At 46.6% G+C, this 26,839-nt stretch overlaps 1 long non-coding RNA gene across 1 annotated transcript; it reads left to right on the plus strand.

The window, feature by feature from the left end:
* Positions 1 to 4,173: 4,173 nt before the first annotated feature.
* On the plus strand, positions 4,174 to 25,776 carry LOC108350764 (uncharacterized). Its single transcript, XR_005503901.2, has 3 exons — positions 4,174 to 4,386; positions 15,418 to 15,456; positions 25,435 to 25,776. It is a non-coding gene; the product is annotated as an uncharacterized LOC108350764 (long non-coding RNA).
* Positions 25,777 to 26,839: the final 1,063 nt, after the last annotated feature.

The raw sequence follows: 26,839 nt of genomic DNA on the forward strand, positions 1-26,839 counted from the left end.
CTCTTCTAGCCTTTTCAGGCACTGAAGACACATGATGCATAGACACTACACACAGGCCAAACACCTATGTACATTATAAAAATTAAAAAGAAAAAGGGATACAGACCAAAGAGTAAGATTGTGAATTATTTGGCCTGAAACTTGACCTTGTTATTTCTGTGTGGTTTGATAAGAATCAGTGGTAGAGGAAAAAAGAAATCAAGAACAAAACAACCAAAGGGGAAGACATAAAGAAGCCAGAAAGGCAACTGTGACCAAATAGACTTCCTTCCCTGAAACTTCGGAGTCTAGCACAGATTGCAGACTTGGGCCCAAAGCCACAGGTGGCCTCTGTCATCATTCAGTGTTGAGGAAAACCCTTGCATTTCAGAGAAGGGTCCAACATAGCATGACCCGCTCCTGGTTCCTGGCTACCTGGACAAAGGTCTGTAAGGTGCCTATGTAAAGCTTACTAAATAGGCACGCAGACCTGGAGCCTGGCTTGAATTTCCCGAGTGAAATGCAGACAAAAAAGATGGGAGAAATTTTCTGGTAGTGTCCTCCATTAAAACAGGAAACAAAAAGTTTGTTGAAATCTACTCCTTTACAGTTTATAAACTTTTTAATGATTATATAAAAATACAGACATACATGCACACACGTGACACATGTGAACCCTACATGAAGAAAAATCATGACTAGATGTACCAGAGTGAAGAGGGAATTTCTGGCTTCCTTGGAGACCCAGCTGTGTCATGTGATATTTCTCTGGAAACGTTCATAGGGGAGGATGTTTGGCTGAAGCAGACACAGGAGAGGATGTTTTGCTGAGACCAGATGGGTGGTGTTTTTCTGAGAGCTGCATGTGATGTTTTGCTGGAGCGGATGCTTGAGAGGACGGGTGATATTTTGAAAGAGTATATCTGAACAGACAGTGGATGACACTCTGGCATTAGTTCACCTTGCTTTCTTCTTTGATCTTCATGTGTGCTAAATTTGTAGAGAGAAATACACCAAAGAACTTTTGGTTGTGTTCCAGCTGCTTTGTGCTGATCTGTGGAGGCTCAGGGGTTTCTTCTGGATCGACCTGCTACTGATGATTCATGTTTGGTGTTTTGCTAGTGGACTGGACTGCAGACAATGAAGATTGGAATCTCCCTAAGAAACTACTTGTAAACTCATCCACATCCCCCTTGTCCTGTTAGCCATCTTCCTCCCCTACCTTTGGTCAGTGGGAGGTTGAATCTATAAGATCCCTTATCAAAGTAGGATTTGAAAAAAATCTGAGCCTACATAAGTGGGGTTTTTTTTTCTGTCCTAGAGATCCAATAATCTTTCTCTTGGAAACTGATTGCTTAACCTCAATTTGGGTCAAAAAGAAGTCTTCCTAAGTGTCCATGGGATTGTTTTTAAAAGATGTGTGTAGCTGATAAAATCCCCTGCATGATCACCAGCTCACATTTCATTATCACCGTGACAGCTGCTCCCACATGGTATCTTACAGTTTATCTAGTTATGCTTACTTGAACACATAGCCCAGACCAGCCTACAGCAAGAGTGCTCAGGGCTCCTTGGGTCTCTGAGCTCGATTTAATATAATAAAGATTTCTGCTCCAGATCCTTCTGGCATCATCTCCTTTGTCCGTCATCATTATGTTTGCAGTTGCTTGAGAAAGGGGTGTTTGGCTTTGTTTGATGCTCTTTCTGCAAAGGTGCAGTGGTTGGTCAGGGTGTTTTTGGAAACTTGGAACATATGTCTTTTCTGGTTACTAGAAAACTTTTATTCTCAGCATATTAAAACTTCAGCATTACACACTGGCTTCCCAGATATGTGTTTGGATGTGGTGGTACACACCCATAATCCCCATTCTTGATCAGCCAAGGCAGACAGATCAAGGGCTTAAAGCCAGCCCATTTCTCCAAAGAAGAAATGAGTGCAAGAGATTATAAGTCTATAAGATTGTTCGAAGACCTTGAGACCTTCCTTTGGATTTTTCTTTTGACTAAGGACATCTCTAGATAGAGGATAAAATGGCGTTTACAGGGGTGTGGCCTGAGGAGGGTGAGTCAAAGAAAGCAAATTTGTGGGATGCAGTGTAGGCTGTGGGTGTGTGTGCGTGGATCCTATCTATGTCACTATTAAATCATGTGAGTCAACAGGTATGTAAGCTTCCTTCACTACAGTACAGTATTACTGTCTGTATTATAGCAGATCATCTTCTGTGCCTTAATGTCATTATGCCTTGGATGTGACATGTCCCCAGAGGCTCATGTGCCCCCTGCTAGTGGTGCCATTTAGGGATGTTGAGGAAACTTTAGGAGATGGAATCACACAGAAGCAAGACAGTGGAGCTTATCCCTGCTCTGTGACTTCTGCGGAGCAGCAGCAGCCTGTCTCCCACGGTGGAGAACAATTCATCCTACTACTGTGCTTTTGCTACCATGACGGACTGTACCCCACACTGTGAACCAAGAAGAACCCACCCTCTCTTCAATCACTTCCTGTCTGCTATTTGCCCATGGCAGGGAGAAAAGCAACTAACACAAGTAAATACAGACAGTAAAATGAGTTTACTGTATACACAGGCAGTCGTGGTAGCACGTGCCTAAAATCCCAATGCTGGGAAAGTAGAGAGAGAATAGATTCAAGTCTAGCTTGAGCTAATGAGTGAGTTCAAGTCCAGCCTTGACTATACAGTGAGTTCAAGTCCAACCTCAGCTAGATTGCAAGTTCAAAAACACCCTTAGCCACATAGTGAGTTTAAGGCCAGACTTGGCTACATAAGGCCCTGTTTCAGGGAGTGAGCAGACCACAATTACCACCTAATTTCCTTCCCACTGTTTAAAGGAACACCCAATCAATCTTAATCTTCACTCTCATTCCCTCACTTGGCACCTCGATTGCTACTTTCCTGACACTACCACATCACAGGCTTTTTTACTTCCTACCTGTGCCCCAGAGTTAGGAGACCAAGCCTTGATCTGGAACTTCCTGGACTTCCTGGTCTCTGACTCTCCCTAGCCATCTTCACTTCTCACCTGTGTCCTGGGATTGATTAGAAAGCTGAAGTGCTCGTCCAGTCCTGCCTGGACCCTCCCAACCTCCGCTCAGCCCGGTTGCTATCATCATCAACTCCACTAGAGATGCCCACCCCCTGATTCTTGGGGCATTCTGTTAGTTCCTCTAGAGACCCTAGAGACTTGGGAGAAAATATTTGGCAGCTCTGTCTAGATCCACTCTGCAGTGTGATTAGGAAACTGCAGCCAAGACAGAAGGTGTTTCTGACTGACAAAGGAAACAATGCAGGGGAAATGGTGCTCCCTGTCTGCTCAGAGGCAGTGATTTACATCTAGAGGAATCTGTCTCCAAGGCAACTGTGACTGACCACTGTTTTGTGAAAACCAAATCTCACAGCCCTGTCCCTTCCTCCTTCCTGCTTTCCAGAAGTCTCTAGCAGATGGCTTATTTGGACCTCCATCTCTAGATTTATAAGCAAGCTGGCTTCAGCACGTGACTTAATGTCATTGTCCTGGGACCTTCTCATATCTTAAAATGGGGTGACAGTGCCCAAGAACCCAGCCCAGAGCCTAGTGTGTAACCCGTTCTTAAGGGATACAAATGAATGACTTTATCCTCTTTTCACTTATTTTCTACCCAGCTTCTCATTCCTGTGCTTTTTTTTTATTATTATAATTGTAAATTGTGGCCCAAATTGATCAAATATCAAATGCAACTGGGGGCAGTTCGAGACTGTGAAGACTGCATAGGTCTGGATCCTATAATGCTATGTCCCCTCTATCTCTGAGCATGTTTCAACTTTTCCAAAATATTTTCCAAAATGCCCAGCATAGAGGGTTCACACCTTTCCACGCCCTCCAAAGCTCCCAGCTTCCTTGAATACCCTCTGGGAAACTGTCCTCAGGACACATGGGGGGCTCTCAGACTGTGTACCAGAGGAGTGCCGTACACTGTCAGCCGCCACATTAGCATTTGGACAGACACTCTTCCTGACCCCAGATGGCGTCCCAGCATCCTCCGGCTGAGCCTGTCAGCATGCTTACCTAGGCGCCTGACTCTTGAATGTAGCAGCAACGGAACCAACCAGGGTGATTTGTCTGGTCCCCTCCGAAGCAGGTAGGCTCCATTCTGATGTCATAGGCCTACTGAGCGAGGTGTTTCCAAGAGTTCTAGAGCGAACACTCGTGTCTCTTGACCACCAGTTCATACTCTTTTTCCTCCCCAAATTAGCTTGGCTTGTTATGTTCAAATGCACTAAAATCTTCCTGAGGTGGGTTGGCCAGAGTTGTTCGGCAGCAGGCAAAGCCAACATCTACGAGGCTCCAACACTGAGGATCTCTCTGCCTGTCAGAATCCGGGCAGCATTTACTGCATTTAGGACGAAGATGGTAAGAGTTACGACCCTGCCCGGTCTGCAGCACTGAACGGAAGCACAAGCCTTGCTCTCTGCTAGGAGTTGCTGTCCTTCTAGGCAAGAACGCAGCATGGGCGGGCGGCTGGTTCATCTCCAACCCTGGTAACTCTCACTGTGCACTATTTAGAAATCTAGATGCAATGTTGTACTCCAAAATCCATGCCCTTCTTCCCCTTTACCTTTCCTTTCTTTAGATAATGTGTGTTGAGAAAGTCACCAACTGGTGCAAGGTTCTATTTTACTTTCTCCCCAGAATAAAAATTATAATGAGCATCCAACCAACGTAAGAATCTGCATCTTCCATTCCGAGGCAAAAGAGACAGCCTGGTGTCCCGCTGATGCTGATGGGCGTCATCCCCCTGAGCTTTGCTTTGCTTCAGGCTTCCTGAGGAAACCTAGAGTACACTCTTGGTCAAGTAACCATCTTCAGAACTCAGGGGTATAGCACCATCAGTCACCCTTGGAGCTGCTTCAGTAAGCCAATGGCCTCAGCAACTCCTTCCTCAGCCAGCGGGGGAACCTCCCACAGACACCAGACACCAGTTGGGTAGAGGTGACACCTTTCAGCTGCGTGCCCCTGTTCCCTCTGTAGCTAAATTCTCCTCTCCTCCCAGTTATGACATATCTCTCAGGACACTGCTTAAACCTGTCTTCTCCACCTAGTTTTTCCAGGGCCCCTCCTAAATTCTATAGCAGGCTCCCTGGCTTTGATCACAGACAACGCAACCGTCATCCTGATGATGAGCAAAAGAATCCAGACAAAGCACAATTTCAGATGGTTTTCTTCACTCTCTCTTGTCTCTCTGGGGAGCCCTGGGAAAGCAGCTAAGCTCTCTGAATTTCAGTTTCATGCACTAGGGCTTTACATAAAAGTTGCCTGATTTGTGTATAAACGATTGGATGTGAAAGCCAATTGGAAAATACAGAGGACAGTATAGATGCTAGTTTAATATTTATGGTATCACCATTAAATATAAATTACTAAGCCAGACTCTGGGAGAGGAAAAAAAAATCTGCTGTAAAGAAACTCTCCCAAAAGTTTGGCAGAGCTGAATTGACAACAAGGCCGTGGAAAGTGCTAGAAGTGTGCAGAAAAGGATTAAAGGGATTATGGTCAAAGAGCTTGGAGACAGCAGTAGCAACAGTCTGGAAAACAGGAGAAGATGGGGACTGAGATGTGGCTCTGGAAAAGCCAGAGGGACTCTGGTGACAGGGTAACAGTGGTGACAGGGTGACAGCGGTGACAGCAGCCGGTTGCAGGAAGGAGTGCTGTGACTCAGTTCAGCTGCATTAGAGGCTCACAAACTCAGGCTCTATGTGAGAAGCAGCACACCTCTTGGAAACTGTTTGAACACAGAGGCAAAATGCAAGGTGTGTGTGGGAGGTTTCCCCCGCTGGCTGAGGAAGGAGTTGCTGAGGCCATTGGCTTACTGAAGCAGCTCCAAGGGTGACCTGATGGTGCTACACCCCTGAGTTCTGAAGATGGTCACTTGCCCAAGAGCGTGCTCTAGGTTTCCTCAGGAAGCCTGAAGCAAAGCAAAGCTCAGGGGGATGACGCCCATCAGCATCAGTGAGACACCAGGCTGTCTGTCTTTTGCCTGGGAATGCAAGATGCAGATTCTTACGTTTGTTGGACGCTCGCTTTTATTTTCTTTCTGGGGAAGAAGTAAAATAGAACCTTGCACCCCTCGTGACTGGTGAAGTAGCCTGGGGTGATTCCCGGAGGGCATTTGCAAAGCATTGATCTGCATTCAGCATCCTTTTGACAGCCTGCAAAGCCTCTCCCGCAGAGAGAACAGAGAAGCATTTTCTCTCCTGCACAAGTCAACAGGGAATCTCCTCCAAGGATAGGGCTCCCCCAAGCCCCACGTTTTCTTGCTCAGACCTTACCAGGCCTTCCCTGAAAACAAAAGGGACCTAAGGATGTCCCAGTCTGTCCTCATTTCACTGAAACTTCATTTGTCCAGAGGGGAGGGAGGCAGTCTGCTCCCTGCCGCAGGACCTGGCCTGGCTTCTTCAGACCTTGTGTTCCTCCTGTTAGCTCAGCTCCCTGAATGGCTGCCAGTTATACAAATGAAGATGAGGTCAACTTCTCCTCCCTGCCCTACACCTTGCCCAGGAGCCACTGTGCCTTAGCACAACAGCTGGAGAATTGACAGTTTAGAAAGGAACAATGAAGGAGTTCTGAGTGTCCATCCATAGAATGCAGTGAGGACCTGCTGGTCACTGGGAATACCACATCCCAGGTGGAACCCTGCTTTGAGAGGTGTGGTCGGCAGACACAGCACCAGTATCTTCTGGGAGCATTGGAGATGCTCAGAGTCTCAGGCCACAGCCGACCTTTCCAGATGAGCAGGCTTGGAAGTCCCTCTCATGGTCTAGTTAGAGTTGAGCAGGAACTTTAGAGTCAGACACCCAGAGCTGAGGTTCTGGGGCCTGCCATGTGAACTGAGAATTCCTAGAAAGAAGCTATGTCTGCAGCCACTGACTGATTGGAGGCTGCCCAGTGTTGGCTTCCCCTTGGGGTAGCCAGGCCCCTTGCACACCAATCTAGACTGGATGGAGGGAACTTAGCTGGAACCAGATGAGTGTAATGCAGGATCTCTGTAGGCTATGAGTGTGTGGGCAATGAACACACCAGCTTCAAAAGACCAGTCCCATGGGTATTGGGAGGCAGGGGTGGTATTTATGTTCCTCTGGAGGTGGCCAAGGTCTCTGGGGGTAAGGTTTGTACGGTCCAGTACTACTCCAGGGCCAGGGTGTTGGTGGATGTTTCATCTACATTGGTGTAGGGGACACTTTATAAGGTCAAACAAAGAGTGAAGCCTTTTAACTGTCAGGGGATTGGGCTCTTACTAGGGTTGAGGCTGAGGGAGCTGGCTTTATGGCTATGGTGCTAAGTTGGAAGTGTCGAGGTAGCCAAACCCTACTGTTCTCATGTTTGAAGTCTCCTGGGTTGAAGCTCCCTGGACCTTTCCTCTGTAACCCTGGGCTCTTAAGGTCCCACAGTTAGACCTGCAGTAGTGGAGTGGAGTTGGAATGTTGTAGACCCAGAGCCTGAGCACAGTTTGCCTCAGGCTAGTTCTATCCTGCTAAAAGCCATTCCTTGCCTACGTCGGTGTCAGACCTAACATCCTGTGACCACCATAGAATCCATTTTGAATGGGTTACCTTAGTAGACCACTAGCTTGCACCAACCGAAAAGCTAAGGAAGTGTGCAGCAGTCAGCATCTGAGGCTCTGGGATGAGATTTCTCTGCTTTGCTCTGACCTGCCTCTCTGATGTTTCCCCCAGAGTGTTTGAAAACCGTCTTGGTTTGTGACTTCCTTTGTTCTGTTACTATAAAAACCTCATGAAACTGCTTCCATGCTGGAACATGGGATTCAAGATGACCTAAATCTATGTTCCTGGCCATGGTCACTCCTATTGACTCTGCAATGAACTGTCTCTTGTCCTCTTGGAAATGGGAGCTGTCCTTAGCACCAAACACTTCTTTACCATGAAGTTCCGGGCTATTCCTTAGATCCCTGGCCTGCTTTTCTGGTTTTTGGTTTGTTTTTTTTTACTACAAAACGGGGATTAGGGGGAATGCTTGCACATCTCTGAGTACTGCTGAGGGGGTGTGGGAGAAAACTGGATGAGACGGGATGAGGGGGCTTTGCACAGTGCCTGGTAGAGTGGCCTCTTGTGAAGGAGGTGATTGTGTGAGTGCTTGTGGCTACTACAGGAGCTTCTGCCAGGGAGTCACCATACTGCAGATCACAGTCACTGGACATGCCTCGTGGCTAGAGGTGATGAGGATAATGATATGCTGTCGGTGGTGATGGTGATGGTGGTGGTGGTGGTGGTGGTGGTGGTGGTGGTGGTGGTGGTGGTGGTAGTGGTGGTGATGGTGGTGGTGGTGATGGTGGTGATGGTGGTGATGGTGGTGGTGGTGATGATGATGGTGGTGGTGGTGGTGATGGTGGTGGTGATGGTGGTGATGGTGGTGGTGGTGGTGATGGTGGTGGTGATGATGGTGGTGATGGTGATTAGAAGCATGAAGATGGTGATGAGGATGAGGATGATGGTGGTTGTGGTGGTGGTGGTGGTGGTGGTGGTGGTGGTGGTGATGTTATAAAGAACAAAGATGTTGCTCATGACCATGACAGCCAAGTTTGCTGTCTAAGGAAAGAGAAGTCAGGTGCACAGCAATCCCAGCACCAGCGTGACTGAGGCAGGAGAATCGTGAATCCCAGGTCAGCCTGGCATAGTTAGTGAAACTTTATCTTAAATTGGTTAATTAAAAAGAAAGTAAAATAAGAGAAAAATAGAAATCTGTATATAAGAACCCCATAGAGAGTGCTGCTTTTGTGAAGGTAGAGGGTGAGTGTGGGAGGAGTCACAGGGTCTCCATGCCTACAAACTGTGTCTGGGCTGAGCACGCAGACTTTGTGTTTCCTACTTATGTTTCACTAAGCAGTAAAGTGTGACGACCACTCAGACAGCATGAACACTGTCCTGTAGGGATTTGAGTTCATGGGAGGAGGAAGGTGGGCATTTGCTAATTCTGCAGGACGTTATGTGAGAGACCGGAACATCTGTCAGTTTTGTCTCCAATGTCGTGGAACAAATCTCCTGTGTGTTCTGCAGGGCAGCCACGCACACCCACCCAAAGATGCCTAAAACTCTTACTCAGCCACTCCCCACTGATTCCATTGTATCTTGTAGAGGAATGGGAGCGACTGGCTTGGGATATGATCCAAGCTCTCCTACACTCCGTTTAGTTTTTGCTGCTTAACCTGTCAGTAGTTTGTTTATTTCTGAAACCCTAATTCCTAGGTATTGAGAAAGCCTGTGCTCTCAGAAACAGATCTTGTTACCTAGGAGTGGGAAGGCCAACTGGTGGGAATGTCCACCATTGCGCATATGGCTTGTTTTTGCTGAGCTCAGGAGGAAGAGGTCACCGTGTCACAGGGGTGACTGGGTTGGGATCTGGGCTGGGCGATTTGCTGGTTCTTGGTGTCGTATTTAAGAATGAAAGAAAGGTGCATACAGATTACAAAGTCACAAGAATTCTTAACTCAAAGTCTAGTATAGGTGGGAAGGAAGTGCACTGTCAAGATTGACAGTGAACTACCCAAGTGTGTGTTCTCAAAGATCCCCAGTTATTACACAGGGCTTCTTTTCAACAGGGTACAAAAGAAGGAGGAGTTTGTTTGCTAAAGGGCACAGTGTAAAAAGTTCATTACTTGATTGACACAGGCTTAGATTAGGTAAGCTTTCGCTCGGTGTGCATATCCCTCCCATAATGCACTTGCTTTTTAATCATATGCATGTCAAGTTATGCATAACTATGAGGTGGCAACTGAAAGAGTCTCCCTAAAAGTTCACTTTGAGGACAAAGTTTGCCTTGCTGTGTATGTACTCAGAACCAGTTCAGGCCAGATCAGCCCTCCTACTCTCGTCTCTTGCCCAGACATAAGCAAGGTGTGAATAAATAGAATTGTTTAAGTTTGAGGGTCTTTATAGGAAAGGGAATTTCAGAGCAACGCTGCATTGCTCAGAGTAGAGTGTGTGCGGCTGGATGTGGGGAGGGAGGGCTCACAGTTGCTAACAGGTTGCTAGGTATATTATTCTAAGAGGGATGTGTGTGGAAAGTACATAGTCTCAACTAAGCACATTATTAGAAGTGTGTATAGCCCAAGCCAAGTGGAGTCCCAGGTTGTTAAACTGTCCCCTATGCTTGCCTGTCTCAAAGGGGACACATAAATGAACTTTGGACCATTAAAATGCACAGGAGAAAGCAAAGAAAGATGTCAGGATCCTGTTGTGTTTCTGATGGACAGAAGGGCTGGAAGAGGAGAATGCTTACAACCCCTTAGGAAGAGTGTTTTACAGTGGATCTAAGACCCTAGATGTCCGGGGTCTGCCTCTGGGAAGAATAAAGGAGTTGATAGTGGCCAAGGCCACTTCTAGAGCCATACCATATTGCTCCTCACTCCTCTTCAGTTGCTACCGTTTGTCCTCACGGAGGCCCTTCTCATTGTCCCCGTGACCTGGTCATTATCCTAGCAGTGAGTCTCTTAATGTCCCAGAGTTTCCTGTGAAATGATCCATTCCAGCGACCCACGCTAGTGTACATTAAGCATCCCCCACCCCTCCTAGACAAAATTTATTCCTAATACTCAGGAAATAAGAAAAAGAGCTCTTTCATGAAGAACACTTTTTTAAAAAAAATAAAGAAAGAAATAAAAAGACAAATAACAGTAATAATGTATGCCTGGTTCTGGCTAATGTATAAATAAATAAATTATATATATACATATATATATGTATGTATGTATACATGTGTACATATGTATGTATGTATATATGTGTGTATGTATATATATGTATATGTGTGTGTGTATATATATATATATATATATATATATATATATATATATATATATATATATATATATATATATACCAGTCCCAAACAGACATTTTTAACAGCATATACAGCTCTTGGATTTTATATTTCATTTATGCTGTCATCTGTAAATCTGTTAGGTCCCAGCCCCAAGTTAGACATTGAACAATTAAACATGCTTTCCAGAGACCAAAAACCGCAAGTATGGCCATTTGGAACAAATAGGAGATTTGCACAGCAGAGATACCGACACATGTGTTTTCGGAGTTCACTAGTGTTGTTCTTCTTCAATGGCTGTCACTCAGGGTTATCCTGTCCCTGGCGGTTATGTTCTTCCCAATAAGAGTAGCGCTGTCATCCACCCAGACTGGAAGAATTACACTCTCCCTGTCAGGTAAGAGAAGCAGGGCTTACAGGACTGAGAGGTGAACCAGGATTTAATGTGTGCCTGTCACCCGGGACCAACCACTACAGACTGTTTGGTTCAGGCAGGCTCTGTTCTTTGATAGGGCATGGTCATTAATGGCCAACAGTGAACTGGGCTGTTTCCTTTTGCCGTGGGAATAGGGCCTAACCCGTAGCAATAGAACTGCACGAATCTTAACAGAAACAGATTCTCCTCAAACCTACTCTTCAAGCATGTAAGGGGTACAAACTTTTCTCCCTACGGTTTCTGATAAGTCAAGTTAGAAAGCGACAAGTCACATTAGAGACCCCTCTGCCTAAATTCTATCCGTGTAACCTATGTTTCCTAAGCAGTTTTTTTATTCCTCTCTAACACTAATTCCCTGCTTCCAGATTACCCTCCACAATTTCCCCTTTAGGCCTCTACCAGATTCTATCGTTTGCATAGCCTCTAGCTTCATTCAGCGTACACCTAGCTCATTTCAGCGCACCTTGCTCAGACCCTGGTGTGTGCTACACTCTGGAGAGGATCTAATTTACTGTTTCCACTCTGTAGCCCCATAAGCAAGTCATTTCAGACTAGTTGAAGCTTCGGGGTGACTCCTATCTGTGCTACAGAACCTGGAGCTATTAAAAGGCAGATTCAATGGGGTTTCAATGCCATTCAGTCTTATTTGGGAAGCAAACATAAATGCAGTGTGAAGAAATTAGGTTAGACACAGGGAAGAATGTTCCAGATAGGAAAGAAAGACTCCTCAGACCTGCATTCCAGCCCTCAGCAAGAGCTAATTCTTCTTAAACTGGCTTTTACAAAGAAAACCTGTCTGCCTTGATAGTGGGGTGTCCCTTCCCAGGGGACAAATGGCTAGATCAGCTGACCTTTGGATATCCCAGCCACTCCAACCATTGTTGTTTGTGGTATGATGTTCCAACAAAGCAGAGAAAGATGGAAATTAATCACTTAGTGAAAAGAAAAAAGAAAGAGCTTCCAGAAGGAACAAACCTCTGGGCTCTGCAAAGCCGGGAGCCTCTGCCTCCCTCCCGGCTCACCCAGACTGCAACACCTTGCATTTTCTTTGTTATTGTTCTTGCCACAAGGCACCAGCTCATTTATCTTCTGCTGCTCGAGTTTTATTATAGGAAGGACATTTCAAGGAATATTCACAGGTAAGGAATCCAAAAGATATCCCTCCAAGCCACTCTGTCTCTGATATCCCGTCTCTGGCTTCTGCAGCATTATCCACGATGATCAGGAGAATGAACTTGACATTGAAACTTCTTCAGGTTGTTTTGTTGTTGTTTTTGTTTTCCCTCTCTTCCTTCAGGCTCCTTCCCCAAACGGCTTCTCTCAAACTGCGTGTTACACAGTTCACACGTTCCTAATTCATGCTCACAATCTTCCTCACTGCAGGGTGCAGGTTGTGCTCGATAACACAGAAATGAAACAGGTATTAGCACTTGCCATTTTCATCTCATATCACAAACATACACACACACACATACACACACGCACACACACACACACACACACACACACACACACACACACACACACACCTGTTTTCCTCCCCGTGAAGCTGGGGTTTGAATGCAAGACCCGTACCTGAACAGCCTTCAGTGAACCCCACTCCAGCCCTCACATTCACTGAGCTCTGCTGACTCTGCCTCCTTTGTCTCTTTTCTGCCCCTCTATTCTCACAACCACCACTCTTCTGAGAGATTCCCAGTGCCCAGCCATACACTGCAATACTGTCCCTGTAACATAAGTGTTTCTTTGCTCTCCATGTGTTTTATTTACTGAGACTTATCAGTGAGATACAAGCTGATCTAATGGATTTCTTTCAGTTGTTTGATAGTACCTAATTCGTAACTAAGTAACAAGCCGCCTATCATATGTTACTGCCTAGATACATGTGATAGCTAGATGTTGCAACGACTTTAGAAATGGTAAACCCCATGACTTACAATTTGTATTCACTGGCTCTCTTTTTGTTCTCTCTTCCAGTTAGACTTTCTTTGTAAGGGCGAGCAGCTTTTTCTTCCTTCCCAGACATCTTCCTTTTACTTGTTTTCCACATAAGCGCCACACTGAAGTGGGAATAGCAAACATCGCATCTTCTACCTGGTTCTCGGGACAATGTTTGTTAGATGGAACTGTTAGATACGTTTGCTGTTACTGTTTATGAATACATGGTATGTGTGTTTTACTGCATGTATGTCTGTGCACCACGTGTGTGCCATGCCCGGGAGGTCAGAAGAGGGTCCCCTGGAACTGGAATGACAGATAGTTCATTGATGTTGGAACTGGGAACCAAACTTCAGTTCTCTGCCAGTGCTCAACTCGGAAACATCTCTCTGTCCCTGTTAGATAGATGTTGGGGGGGGGGGGGGTGGCATCTGTCTTTTAAGTAGCTCTGATTGTCCTGGAACTTGCTATATAGACCAGGATGGCCTTGAATTTGCAGACCTCCACCTGCCTTTGTCTCCCAAATGTTAGGAGATAAGGTGTGTGCCACCATGCCCAGCATCCATTTAGATGAGAATTTACTGAAGAGTCTTGGTGAGCACTGTCTATTCGGGTTAAATAAATCCCTTGTAATTCCCAATTTGTTAAGGTGGGTTTTTGTTGGTGGTGCTTGTCTTGGTTTTTTTTTTTTTGTTTGTTTTTTTTTTTTTTTTTTTGATCTGGCATGTGGGTATATACACTTGTAACCCCTACAGGAGGATTACTAAGAGTGCAAAGCCAGTTTGGGATGCATAGTAAAACACTGCCTTGGGGGGGAAAGTGGGAAAAAGTGACTTTTGAAATACTATTTAACTATCTGTGAGGTTGAAATAGGTTTCTACGCTAATTTGTTAACATGCTTAATTACATTAATATTATTAAAGTCACTATGGTTAAATTCCAGAGATAAATCCTGCATGATCACGATCTAGTTTCCTGGTACGCTGATGGATTTGATTAATGATGTTTATCTTGGGCTATTCACGTTTATTTAAAAGCCAGATCGGTCTATAATCTGCCTGCCTTCCATGATTCTGATATGAAAGCTTATAGTTTGCTCATTAATGGTTAGAAGAAGTCTGCATAAGACAGGAATTTCTGCTTGAATGTTCCCTTACTTGAGACTGCACTGTGAAGCCATGTGGGACAGCTCACTGCTCTTTGCCTGCTCTGTTTAAGAGGGAGCCCTTAATTGCTTTCACGAATAGTTTGGTGCTTCTTCAGATCTTTCAGAGTCCACGTCCTGGTGACCCATATCCTGTCTGTGTTTTCCAATGCATGAAGCCCACCACAGCTATTTCATAAAGCTGAAGTGGCCCCATTTCTGTTCAGTTTTTGTGCATTCTTTTATTCTCAAAATATTTCCTGGAGATTTTTTTATTTCGTCACTATTCTTTGGAGAAACAATGTTTTTAGTCTTCCCTTCCTATTTTTCTTGTATTGGCCACTTCGTTCCCATCTTTCTTGTTGCCTTTGTCTGCTCCCACTGGACTTAACTCTCTCTAGTGTTTTAGACGTCACGAATTTCAGCAGTTTTCAAAATTCCTAATGCAAGTTGCTGGTCAGGGTCCTGGGATTTCAGAGGGAGCATGTGCACATTCAGACGGTGGTCTGCTGACTCCTCTCAGCTTTCTGGATGAGATGGAGTATTAAAGTGTACTGATAAGTTGCGTGCTTGATAAGTTGACTCTTACAGTGAAATGGAGCATCACATCAAACTTAATCGTCTTTGGGTTGTTGCTGCCTCGAATGAGAACTGTTCCCCGTAGGCCCCAGTATTGAATACTTACTTCCTAGTTGGTGGAGCTGCTTAATATGGGTGAGGAGGGAGGGTGGTTGGAGGGGAGGGTGTCGGAGGCATGGCCTTGCTCGAGGAAATATGTAACTGAGAGCAAGTCATGAAGCAGGACCAAGGACCTCCGTGGTCCTTGTGGCATTCTGTTGCAGTTCATCATGGGAGGAAGGCAAGGCAGGAACCGGAAGCAGAGACCGTGAAGGGACACTGCTCCCTGACTTACTTCAAGGCTGATGGTCAACCACCTTGTTTAAACAGTTAAGGCCCCGTGTGCCCTAAGTAGGGTACCCACAGTGGGCCAGGCCCTTCCACATCCATCAGCAGTCAAGAAAATGCCCCCACAAATGGGCCTACAGGCTGGTCTGAAGGAGTCAATTCTTGAGTGTATTTTCCCTCTTTCCAGGTATGTCAGCTTGACAACCAAGATTCGCCATCGCAGCAGGTAAGCAATAAATTAAAAGATGGAAGTCAGTCAACTGGCATTTATATCTAAAAAGCAGCTATGGTTAACCCGCAACTGGTTAAAGTGCAGAGAATAAGTACCCGCGTCTCGCTCAGCCACAAGTGGGATATCCGCGTCACCCCAACAAGCCAGGGCTCCAGGGACATCCTGAAAGATGGGCAAAAGATTGTAAGAAGGACCGGGGAAGATGACCCAGTGTATAAAAGGACTCGCTGGTCATACAGGAGACCCGGAGCTAGCTCCCAGCACGCACGTGGCAGCCCACGACCACTTATAACTCCAGTTCCAAGGAATTGTACGCCCTCTTCTGGCCTCCTTGGGTACTGCAAGCACATGGTGCACAGGCATAAAAGCGGGCAAAACATTTATACTTAGAAAATAGAAATGAGTAATTGTAAGATAGAAAATAAAAACTGTAAGATCCGAGGCTGAGGACTGTGCCTTCTGGAAGAACCAGGTCTCCTCCGCTTATGAACTTTTGATTGTCTGCACAAGACATGCATAAAACCTGAATGCAATCCAGCTATCGGCCGTCCAGCACAGAGAGGAGAAGAGAATTCCACCCCTCTCACCCCTAGTTGAGGAGCTCTGGCAAATGGATGAATTCTTGAGAAAGGAGACTCATTTTAAGGGTGTGGTCCCTGGTAAATCCACCATGATCCAGTGGACGGTCCCATCTTGTTGAGAATATGGGCTGCAGGGGTCATGAAGAAGAGGAGGAGGTGGAGGAAAAGAAGAAGGGAGAGGACACAGGGTTAGGGGTAGATGGAGGTGGATAAGAGACACACAGAGAAAGGAGTGTGGTGCATTTGATCGAAATACACTGTATGCCCGTGGGACATATTGATGAATTAGTAAAATAGTATACTTAAAGGGAAATATTCCCCCAAACCTAAAACAGTCAGCAAATTGAAAAGCAAACGACAACCATAGGAAAGTTAGCTCTTGGTCTCTTGGTCTGTGTTTGATTAAAAATACTAACTTCTCTGATTTGGGGTGTAGGATTACACACGTATGTGTCATCAGGAAGATATCATTAATCGTGCTGTTCGAAGAGCATGACTGAACATAGCTTAGGAGGAGAGTACTTGTTAGCACGCACAAGGCATTGGGTTCAATGTTCCGCAATGCAAAACAAAATGGACTATTTTTGTGTCCTTAGTGTATCCAGTTTGAAAAAGATTTAGGAAGGGATGGGGGCCAGCTCGTTTGGCAAAGTGCTCACCTTGCCAGCATGAACATCTGAGTTCAGATCCCCGAACAAACCTTTAAAAACAGGGGTGGGGTGTGACTGTAGCACAGAAATCCCAAGCTGTAATCCCAATGCTGAGAAGATTGAGAAGGAAGATCACTGGAGCTCTCCGTCCAGCTACGCTGGGTGAGCTCCAGGTCCAGTGAGAGACCCCTTCTCAAATAGCAAGGTGGAGACTGCCAAAGGAAGACAGCTAGAGGATGTCACACAGGTGAGGGCAAGTACAAGATAAAAGGAGGCCTGTCATTGGACGAGAAGGAAGGATGGGCAGGAGAAAAAGTTTGAGAGAAGAGGAGGAAACTGGAACGGAAGGAGACTAGAGAAGAAGCCACCGAGAGAACATGAAGGCAGACGTTAAGATTCCACTCTGGGGCTGGAGAGATGGCTCAGCCATTAAAAAGGCTAGGCTCACAACCAAATATATAAGATTCCACTCTGTACCTATACAGGTTGCTATGAATGTTCTTAAGGGATGGATGTGTACTGGGCTTTGTATGTTTAGGTGGGCAAATATGTCTTATCAATTGGATCAGAGGTTATTGTGTTGTGTGTTCTTTTAAGTTTGAGAGAGAGTGTGGCGGCTGGGACACTAAGCCGTCACAGAATTGAGATGAATATTTCTGGCATGGTGATAACCTGCCTTGGGAACTAGATGGGTAGAGAGATTGCTGCCAGGCTCAGAGAGGGGTCTTCGGCAGTGTGATATGGGATGGAGCAGAGCAGGTGAGACACTTTGCTGACTGAGATTAAGGTCTCTACCAGATATCTTGGGACACTGCGGTGCTGGATCTAGAGGGGGTAAAAGACAGCATTTTATTTTTCATAATTTTACAGCAACAGACAGCTTATGTCAATCTCTGACCTCACGTACACATGTGCACACATGAACACATATAACCATATCCCACACATACATAAGAAAAGTGTGTATTAAAATGTATTTGTCAACAGTCTAGTGCTACTAGTGTCTAGCTGGACAGTACAGACCCAGAAGTCACAATTTAGCTTACAATTTCTGTATACTACTGAACCATTTCTCTAGGAAAGCCTTTTTTCTTCTGTATTTTCTTGCTGGTTTTTTTCCGATCATCCTGGTTTTTCTCTTATTTATTATCTGCATTGTCCGAGTGTTTCCATTCCTTCTCCCTCAACCTGATCCCTCAATACAATTTTCTGTAACTCTGTTCTTTCCCTGACTAATTCTTCTCTAACAACTTATAGGACATACCCATCCAACACGGGAAGACATTAGCTAGGAGCTTGGCGGTGATTGGAGGTTGGTGTGGTTGAGTTAGAGCCCTGTGATCTCACCTGAAGACAGAGGAGCAGACAGCAGGAGTCATGCAGGCATCACCAGCCTGTCGTGGGGATACAGATAATGTTCAGTGGCCAAACCAGAGCCAGGAAGATCCTGCTGTAAAGTGTCATCACAGGCAGTTCTGTCTCTGATATTTATAGCTCCATGTAGGTGGGGATGATGCTCCTCAGAACACAGAGAAGGTCTCAGCCCAGAGAACCACTCTTGGTTGAACGCTATCCTGCAGTCTCAAATTCAAGGCCATCCTGGTCTATATAGCAAGTTCCAGGACAATCAGAGTAGAGGATGCTTCAGAGATGGGAGCCAGGTCTCAGTTCCTGACTGCATTGAAGGAGACAAAGACACAGCGTCTTACAGAGTGTGCTCCGCTGGTGCCAAAGCTTTGCTCATAAAAAGAAGTCCAGTGTCCTCCCTTTGCATAATACCCCTCCTGAAATGATCTGTCTGAAACATTATCCCAAACTTTTGCCCAACATGGAGGGCCTGTGGGCTCTTAGTGAACCCTACTTTCCTGTTTAAGATCCTCAAAATAAATAGCCTGTCTTCCATAGTACAGAAATGTGAAGAGAGAAATAAAGATGGGGAGTCTTGGGCTTCGGTGAGAGGTTCCACTTCCAAGACAAGCTAAACCAATCAAGGCTGAGATACTGGCTACACATCATCTCCAGCTGTACAGCCTAAGGAAAAATGACCTTAGAAAGCACTTTAGAGGACTTATGGGTGTCGTGAGGGTAGTCCTAGATTGACCATTTCTTTTATTTGGGCCTCAGTTTAGCCATCTGTAAAGCAAGATGTGTACAACAGATCAGCATCTACATTCATTTTGTTAGTCGCCGTTCGGATGTATCTTTGAGCCAACTTTAATCACTGCCAGTGTCCTGTACATCGGTTTTCGTTTACTTAAGCACTTTCCTCGTCTTAATCAATACCACTTGTAGACTGATGGTCTTGACATGATGGTTGGAAAGTTCCTTCTAAGCCACGTTTAATTGAGTGCATAAGTAGTATTCATTTTTTGACATACTTAGGGCTCCCAGAATCCCCTTACATGGAGATACAATCGATCATGTCTGAAAGTTTGCAAGTGATAAGTCTCTTCCCTATCGAAAGGGGGTTAGCATGAAAGAAACTTTTAACTGTATCCCCAAATGCCAAAGGTATCGGCAGGAAGACAAGAAAAGTGTTAGCCCAGGATCTAAGCAGGCTTTTTCTTCTCTGGTTCATTCTTCCCATTTCTTAGAAAAGGTAGACAGGAAGCTCTAAGAGAGACAAAGACATGGTTATTCCAAATTTGGCATAAAACCACATCCCAGAGGAGAGCTGGGATGCTGCAAGATTCACGGTGGCTACCATCGGGGCTGGAATCAGCATGCATTACTTGTCTGATTATAAGCTCTGGGTTCCCCTTGTCCTCCCAACAGGACTTCTCCCTGACATTCTTCACTGTTGACATCAACTGGAGTATTCACATCCTACTCTTCTTTCACACAGCAGACATCACCTTTCTCCCTCTCAGAGCTGGGAACACGTGTCTTACGCTACGCAAACAAGACTTCTGAGTGACAATGATGAACAGCTCAGGGAGAAGCTCCAGAAAGCTATAATAATACCTGTAAATTATCCATGACCTAGATCCTTTCAGGGCTGTTCTTCTGACTTTTGGTCTTCCTGAAGAATTTTGCAAGATTGGGCCTGCTCGTACCCTCTCTACATGAAGGGATGCGGTAGACCTCATAGCCAAGCACAGGGGAAGAAAGGGATGGCCTAGAATTAGGATGTCTGTGCACAGAAATAAAGTTGGAGTTCTTTGGAATGTCATTTATGTTCATGCCCACGTGATATAGCTAGAAGTCAGTTTATAACCTCCCAGACATATTAGAGCATCGTGTTATTGTCCACTTATTGAATGGCGAATGCTGGCACATGAATCTGAGACCCGGGGAAGAGGGAAGAGGAGACCCAGAGGCTGTAGAACCCGGAAGTTGAGTGTGACAATGGCAAGAACACTAAATGAAGACCTAGTCCCTGTGTCGGCACTGTGTTGTTAGGCTGGGCAAGCTTCTTGACAGGGGCAGGGCACTCGTCTGATCAGTGGACAGATCCAAGGGCCAAGTCTGCTCTCAGTGGAGTGGACATGATTTATTGTCCCAACTAGAAACTTCCAACAGTGAAGTAGGTGCTGTGAATGATTCTGATAGGATCAACCCAGGGCTATCCTGGCCGACAATGAGGAGAACTACCCTACTCCTTAGAGGGATGTAGTGGGAGGCGTTTCCCTTCATAGCCATGGATGTATTTATGCAGTTTGGTTTCGTACTAGAAAAGCAATGCTGGACATGTATGGAATGTCTTGCAGAAATGAGAGGACTGGCGACCTGAGTCTACAGGGAGTTGTTAGATTCAATGGGTCACTTGGTCTCTTCTTCCCCGGGTCTCAGATTCATGTGCCAGCATTCACATAAGCAGACAATAACACACGGCTCTAATATGTCTGGGAGGTTATAAAGCATGACTTGTATTTATCTCACATGGGCCACAAAGATAAGTGACCCAATTCAATAGGCCTAATTCCTTACAAAGAGTCACCTACCCAAAGGTCCTCAGAAGTCATTGATGCCTCTGAAATATCTGGATCTCTGTCCAAATGTCCCCAGTGAATTACTCAGTGCTATAGGTGACTACCGTGCGACCACCCACCGAAGGTTCTGTTCATGAAGTACCAGTCTCACAAGGATGTCCCAGTGCTGAAGACAGGCTGCTACCAGAACTAGGTGGCTTTGTCGTGCAGCACTGGTCCCGGCAGCGTGCAGGAACTGGCCAGAGGAGCCTGGCAGCCCTGATGTAATGTCTTGTTACCACAGGGCGCTTTTTCAGCCTGTGTCTGTAGGGGGCACCCTAGAGCACATCACCTCACCACCAGCTGTCAATGCACAAAGGACTCCTAGAGACCCCAGGACATGGGGTCTGGGTCAGGAACACTGATATATATATCCCCACCCCCTTCTCCTCTGAGTGTGTGGGGCCCACTGGGTATCTCTACACCCTGGCACTTCAAGTCTCTGTGAGGCTAGGCACTTCCTCTCCTCCTGGTGCCAGACGAGGCAGCCCAGCTAGAACATATTCCACTTACAGGCAACAGCTTTTGGGGTAGCCCCCACTCTGTTTGGGACCCACATGAAGACCAAGCTACACATCTGCTACATGTGTTTATGAAGGCCTAGGTCCAGCCCATGTATGTTCTTTGGTTGGTGGTTCAGCACTGTTTGGCTGTGGGTGTCTGCATCTGTCTGAGCCAGCTGCTGGGTGGTGCTTCTCAGAGGACAAGCTGCTGTCGTGCACGTCCTTTTGGGAATGCCACTGATGCTTTCTAAGCTTTTGGATCCTGGTCTTGCTTCCAGTTAAACAGAGCTGTATGTTGACTAGAGGCAATACAAGGTATAGTTTGTGTCATTTCTAAGGTTAATCCCTAAGAATCTTCCAGGCATCCCTCTCTTACCTTCTACCCACAAGCAGTGGGATGATGTAGGGGCTGGGAAATGCCAGGACTTGACCCTCTGAAAGACTCCATGGGACAGTACCCCTTCCCCAGGCCTCTTTCAACAGCTCACAGTCACTGTGATGTGAGCACAGGCAGAGTTGGGCGCTGAGGGTTGGGTGGAGTTTAACTGCCCTGACGTCACCACCCACAGGGCCATAAAGACTCGGTGCCCATGTGTGTGGCCAGGAGCTGCTGTGGACCTCACCTTTAACAGGTGAGGACTTGTAGGGTCTTTGGAAGCTTCTCTACAAGTCGTGTCTTCTTTCCTCGTCCCTGGATCACTGCAGTACAAAACCTTCCTTCCCTGATGTGTCTGTCTTACTTCAGCAGAAGACAAGACAACAGTGGAGATAGAATGTTACCCCAACAGTAAGTCTGTTTCACATCTATTTCCTCACTGCTGCTGAACCCTCCTCTCTGGTCACTGTCTTGAATGTCTCATCCATGGGAGACTCCAGTCAGGCCACTCTTTGCCCTGGTTCCAGAAGTGACCAATCGCTCCCATGCATGCTCCCATCACAATGAGCTGTCTGTTATCCACTGCCTTCAACAGCGGCCAAGCCATTGAAGCTGCCTGATCTAAACCATGAGCTTATAAACGTTTTCTCTTCATAAGTCAGCTGCCACAGGTTTCTACACTTGTCACCTGATGCATAATGTTAATCTACTGAGAGTCGTTCGGTAATCTGCACTGTCTCTCCTGGCCATTACGCAATGGAGGTCATTTTCCTTTTTTTAAGATTTATTTATTTATTGTATATAAGTACACTGTTGCTGCCTTCAGACACACCAGAGGAGGGCATTGGATCCCATTACAAATGGTTGTGAGCCACCACCTGGTTGCTGGGATTTGAACCCAGGACCTCTGGAAGAGCAGTCAGTGCTCTTAACCACTGAGCCATCTCTCCAGCTTATAATTTTTTAAATTAGCCAAAACCAGAATAATAGAGAGAGCACCCTACTGTCAAAAGAAAATGGCTTCAGGTTGTCTACTACTCTTCTGGATGTTCAGGTGCCGTGGTGGTATTGAACTAAGAAACTTTAGACCTATGGTCATACCTGTGTCCCCGAAAGCATTCAGGGGTTCAAGCCTATCCCAATTTTCTTCCCTTGCTCAAATGGAATGAATCTGAGTCTCAGGGAAATAATATGGAGTCTGGGAGGTGGTCACATTCATCTGTCATCTCCCTTAATAATGCCATTCCATCCCTGCCCCCACCTCACCCCCATGTCACCTACCCCTCACCTACCCCTCACTCCTGCCCTACTCCTACCTTATCCACACCCCACCTCCACCTCACTCCCACCTCACCCACATCCCACCCCTACCTCACCCACACCTCGCCTCACCTCCACCCTACCCTCACCCCACCTCCACCTCACCCACATCTCACTCCTACATCACTCCTACCCCACCCCACCCCACCCCAGAATGCTCCTCATGGCCTCTGAGCACTGAGTTCACACTTCCTTCTATCCCTCGTCTCTTCTAAAGAGGAAGTGTCCCGAGCTGTCTCATCTCAACCTCTTTTTTGACAGTAAAATAAAAGACAAACTTTCACTCATGCCTGTCCTGCATCCAGCCACCCCTGGCCTTCCTCAGCCCCCCTCCCAGGTGTGTGGTGGGGGTGGGGGTGGGGGAGTGAGACAATGGTGTCCTGCTCTGAGCCCTTGCCTTCTCTCCCCTGCTGTGTTCCTGGGCAAGCAGCAGGTCTGGAGGGAGCAGGGAGGCAGTGTGAGCTTCAGCTAAGGCCTTCCCTTCAACAGGGCTGTGCTGTTCAGATGGCGACTCATATAAACAAGAAGCCCCTGTTCTCCATCCCAGTGTCAGCTAGTGCCTGGCTCTCGGGCAGCTGAGAGCTGGGCTGTGATCTCCGTTTATACTTGGGACGTCCTCTGAGAGCTAGAAATGTGTCCTGTGTAAACATTAGCACATGCCCTGACAGACACATGGCTGGAGAGTGAACACTTGCTCCTGTGATGCCGTGGGCGCAAAAGCGACATCACTTGCCTTCTTCCACTCCAGTCCATCAGTCACGAGGGACACATTCGGCTGATTCTCTAGCCAGGCTTCCTGAACCTGTGTTCAGTTGCTGTTCTCTCCTTTCCACTGGCACTGTAACCTAGCAGCTGTGTGACCCTGGGCAAGTGAGTTAACCTCTCTGGGCACTGATGTTCTCATATGAATAATGTAATAACCTAGAGATGCACCCCCCCCGGTCATTAGTACTTCAGAACCTATGTGTAGGGACCCTCACGTGATGGTTAGTGGCCTCTGAGGTGTCTCTAACAAGCATTAATTCCTTTCCTTCGCCTTGATCCCCCCTAGTATCTGACACTATCTCCTACTGCCACAGAAGGCTATAAAGGACCCAGTGACCCTCTGCCATCTTCACATCAGGTCCGCCCTGAGCAAGTTTTCCTGCTGCTGCTGAGGCCTCTCCCCAGCCTTTGCCCTGGGCTTCCCATCCATTGGCCCTCGAAACTCTACTGACTGCTCACTCTTCATGACCAACGGCTGCCTCTGCCCATGACCTCTGCTCCCACACGGGGTCACACAGCTGTTAGGTTACGGTGCCAGTGGAACGGAGAGAACAGCAATTGAACACAGGTTCAGGAAGCCCGGCCAGAGAATCAGCTGAGTGTGTCCTTCCTGACTGATGGACTGGAGTGGAAGAAGGTAAGGACCCTTCTCCAGCTGGACTTCCTCTTTGAGTAGGAAGGCAAGGGTCAGTAGCCCAGTAGCCTGACTTGCTGTATCATCTCCCTCTCCGGCTCTGTGCTTGCCTCCTTGGGTTTTTGGGGTTTTTTTTTTTTTTGGTTTGGTTTGGTTTGGTTTGGTTTTTGGTTTTTGGGGGTTTTTTTTAGTTTTTTTTTTTGTCACCTTGAATTCCAAGAAGAAGGGGACCCCATGGGCACCCTCTTGTGAGCAATGGAGATGTGCGTGCTTCTGCCTGTCCATGGCTTCAGAATTTACTGAGTGGCTATGTTAGTTGTATTGGGTACAATTTGTCAAGTAGACCGAATTCCCTTTGCCCGACAGCCATTGGAAAACACACTGAGATTTTTTTATTCCGATATTAGCTAATATTGGAACTCTCTCAGATTACACATCACAATCTATGTGCAATATATATAAACATGTGTATATGTGTACTGTGTGTGTATGTGTGTCTGCGTGCATGTGTGTGTGTGACAGAATGCCACGAGAGGGCTCAAGAGACTGCTACAGAGTTGAAGGCCCTTTAAAGGCCTCGGGGGCTGACAGAAATTCAAGGCAAGTCTCTTCAGGCATGAGGTAATCCATCCTCTTGGTGGTACTAGGGGCCCCAGTGTAGAGTCAAGCCATGGGGTCAGAGTTCAGCTGGGCCTCAGGGTTGAGCTATCCTGTCCTGGTGAAAGGCTGTGAAATTGATACAAAGTGCAGAACAGGATCCAGGTGGTTAGACAGACAGACAGGCAGGCAGGCAGGCAGACAGACAGACAGACAGGTGATGGCCATTAGAGCCGGTCAACTCAGTCAAGCTGAGACTCCTGGTAGAGTCAGGCTTTCTCTGCTTGTCAGACCCTTGGCATATATACTATGGATCAGCTGACAGGTTGTCTGGGGCCATCACCACTCCAGTGTCTTCCTGCTTATGGGGTCTGCAGCCCTCTTCCTTGGTCTTGAGTGTTTGATATATTTGGTCCTAGTTTTCCTAATAAAATTTTAATTATACTCGTGTGCTCCTAAGGTCTAGGTTTATGTGGGTAAATTTAGAGAGGGCATCCTTTCATGAAAAAGTCATTTATCAGTCTGTGCCTTGTGGGTGGCAGTGGCCAGATGGTGTTATTTATACGTCCACCAAGGTACAGAGTCATCTGCCTCTGGGATCGCCCTCAAGATGGTGTCAAATGCTGCTTCTGAAATGGAGTCTCCCAAAGCAAGACAGCTGAACCAGGTGGCTTCCCTAAAGCGACAAGAGCTAACTTCCAACAACTTCTCACCAGCAACTTCTCCGGCCCACCTTACAGAACCGAAAGACAATGACGAAGCAGACTATGTCTTACCCAGGACTGCTTCATGATGCATAGCTCTTGCCCCTGTCCTTGTTCTTCCTCCATTTAAACCTGAACACCCCAGAGGCAGACCTTCTTGTTTGCTTCTCTTTCCCACGGGGCTGCATTAATAAATCTCCATGCTTTTCTTCATTGTGTATCTCCTTTTTCTATTGGATTGGGGGTGGGGGTGGTTGTTGTTGTTCTCCTCCTCCTTCTCCTCTTCTTCCTCCTTCTCCCTCCCCTCCCCCTTCTTCCTCTCCTCCTTCACCTTCAAGGGAAGGTCTAATGAAGCCTACAATGACCTCAAACTCACTACGTGACCTGGACTAGCCTTGCACCTCCTGCTTTCACCTCCCAAGGGCTGGGATTACAAGCATGTGTCTCCATGGCCCGCTCGGTTGATTCTTTAACTGGCATGCTGAGAGTGTAGTCTTTGGGGCACTTCTGAACCCTGGGCTTCTGCCCTTAAATCTTCAATTTTTCAGTACCCGAGGATGTCGCTCTTCTGGAGCTGACCATCCCAACATCTGAGCTCCCCACCCATATCAAGTGAGTGACTAAATCAGTCACCAAATGAGTGAGTGAGTGAATATGTGCCCCATATAAATTAAAACAGTGTTTAATATCCCTGCAGACCCTCTGACTCAAACCCCCTGAGTCATTGCAGGGGACCTATACTGACTAGCACTAATTTGTGACATTGCGTTTTGAGCTCCAGACAGAGGTTGTGGTTGACCCGTGTGTCTTAAAAGTCAGAGAGGGACTGCATGGATGGTTCAGCAGCTAAGAGCACTGCTGCTCTTAGAAAGGCCCCAGGTTCAGTTCCCAGCACCCACAAGCCAGCCCCCACCCATCTGTAACTCTAGCTCCAGATGACCCAATGTCCTCTGCTGGACTCTTCAGGCACAGCATGCTGTGGTACACAGACATACGTGCACACGGAACATCCAGACACACACACACACACACACACACACACACACACACACACACACACACACACACAAATTAAATCTGTTTTTTTAATCAGAAGAAAAATTTGCTGTTACCTCTCTTTGGGAGAGGGACCAGGCAGAGATGGAGTTTCAACTGTATGACAGAACCTCCAGAAACTTCCAGAGGCCCTAGAGCCAAAATGCTGCTTCCTGGGCTTCAGTGTCATGAGGAGAATCTGTGGCCAGGGCAAGCATTGTTACTCCTCTTTTCAAAGCCC

The sequence above is a fragment of the Rattus norvegicus genome, chromosome 4 (genome assembly GCF_036323735.1).
Source record: "Rattus norvegicus strain BN/NHsdMcwi chromosome 4, GRCr8, whole genome shotgun sequence".
Classification (NCBI taxonomy): Eukaryota; Metazoa; Chordata; class Mammalia; order Rodentia; family Muridae; genus Rattus; species Rattus norvegicus.